The following is a 2074-nucleotide window of genomic DNA, read 5'->3' on the forward strand; positions in this document are numbered from 1 at the left end:
AGTCATGGCTGTGCCGTCTCCATGCAGGTGCAGGACTTTATATTCAGAGAAAAATGAGGCCACAGTGAGTAAAAAACACGTCTCAGACTGCTCAGGGTTCATCTCTAATCGTGACCAACGAGCTGTACGAAGCAGCTGAAGTGCTTCAGACTATGCAGGACTCACAAAACTTCTCACTTTCAGCCTCTGGTTTACAGGAGCTGCACTGAGGTCAGCGGACGGAAAAAGCTCCTCACTGATCAGACTACAGGACGCTTTCAGCTCCTTGTTGAGAGCAGAAGGCAGTGATTGGGCTCATCAGTGAGAAGAGGAGACAGGCAGCGTGGACCCAGTGATGAGCCCATTGTTGAGCGGGTCGGATGTATCAGCCCAGCATCTCCTTCAGCTGTTCATCAGAATCTACGCCTGTGATGCTTCACATTCCTCCAGTCTTCTGTCATCAGCTTCACATGTGACACAACGTATCCGCTCTGACCGGATTCTTAGAAACTCATTACACCAAACAGGAGAAAGGTGATTTAGTTTGTTAAAAACATTATTAAAACATGACTTTTGTAGCTGGTAGAATAAAAACAGACTGAACCAGTTAAGTGATCAATTCAGGCTTCATATTTTTGTCTCATTCAAAGCTTCTTGGCACGTGACACACTCAGGACAGCTTGCCAACAAAATAAGCAGCCTGTGGTCATAAAATGGGAATATTATGGTCTGAACAGGAGTTCATTAAAATATTGGAACCAGTGAACTGTAAAAAGTCACTCTATGGGCTCACTTCAACCACTCAGAGCGGAGTAACGGTTCCCACAGCAGTTAAAAATACCAGAAGGCCACTTGGAATTGACTGCTCCACTCGTGTGCTTATTATAGATGCGTCGTGTTGTGGTTGATTTATGTTTGTGTGTCCAAATATGTCATAAAAAGAAATAAATAAGAGCGAGCAGAAGCAGCGTGTTGTCGTTTGTAACGCTCAGTAAACTTGGACGGGACGCGCGGCTCCGGTGTCATTACGCTGCGTAAAACGTGGCCTGAAACCAAACACAGCAGTCAGTAAACAAGCTGAGCGTAAACAAGCGTCTTACCTGGTTGAAATAAACAGTCTCCTTTCTTCAGCTCGTCTCAGTGCAACCTGTCAGCCGACCAGAGGAAGGAGGACAAACCGCCGCTGGACAGAAATCAGCGCCGCGCAAACTTCAGCAGCAGCTCTGGCTCAAACTTTCGGACCTGTTTGGTTCCGTATTCCTCTTCTGTCCTGCTTTTAAACTGAGTATCAGGGACTTGCACAAACCGATGGTTTCTTTTCTGACAACTTTGTGAGCCCGCTCCGCGCCGTTCCTGTGATGAATTGGGGAGCGAGTTTTCTGGTTGGACGAGGAGGAAATGAAGTTTGGAGGAAGGAGAAAGAGGCTCTTAGTGACTCCTACAGGCGTGACAGCGCCCCGAAGCCTGCAAATGAGAATCGCAGAGGAAGCCCATAAAAAAGAGAAAGAAAAAAAAGCCCAAAACATGTTTGATTTATGACTCTAGGTTTGGACTATTTGTTTAATTTGACTGGAGCAATAAAGCGGCTTTCAGCAGATGACCGCAGAGACCAGGCTGTGTCAATAGCTGTCCTCATTAAAAATAAAACAATAAAAAACAATCAACTTGTGTCATAAAGTTGTTGTTTTTTTCTTCCTTTAATGTGGGAGATAACTGTCAATGTGCAGTTATATGACTGTTTAGTAATGAATGTTGTTTAAAGCAGCAGCACCCTGTGGTCAGGGCCGGACCCTGCAGGTCACCATCAGCAGCTACCAGGCTTCCCTCTGCTGCCATGTGTGTCATTAACACATCAGCCTCAAGTATGGAGAGCACATTTACTTCTTTTTTCATGCCCGATATTAATTTCAAACGGTGCATTACAGGACAAGATGGTTAATTTCAATCTGCAGCAGCTTTAAAAGTAAAGAAACTACAAATACAGACAACACGTGAAGCCCAGCTGGTACTGAAACCCACACAGCACACTGCTAAAGGAAAATGTTTCTGTAAGAGTTCAGGACAGAGAGACAGCAACACATTTGGAATTTTAATG

At 44.9% G+C, this 2074-nt stretch overlaps 1 protein-coding gene across 1 annotated transcript in view; it reads right to left on the reverse strand.

Moving 5' to 3' along the window:
• tspan9a (tetraspanin 9a) overlaps positions 1–1604 on the reverse strand; it is a 170540-nt gene extending 168936 nt beyond the window's left edge. Inside the window, exon 1 of the mRNA XM_008293292.1 lies at positions 1080–1604. The gene's annotated coding sequence lies outside the window, so the exon portion shown is untranslated. The remainder of the gene's footprint in view (positions 1–1079) is intronic.
• Between the last annotated feature and the right edge of the window lie 470 nt (positions 1605–2074).

Source organism: Stegastes partitus, unplaced genomic scaffold (genome assembly GCF_000690725.1).
Source record: "Stegastes partitus isolate 25-593 unplaced genomic scaffold, Stegastes_partitus-1.0.2 Scaffold871, whole genome shotgun sequence".
Taxonomy (NCBI): Eukaryota; Metazoa; Chordata; class Actinopteri; family Pomacentridae; genus Stegastes; species Stegastes partitus.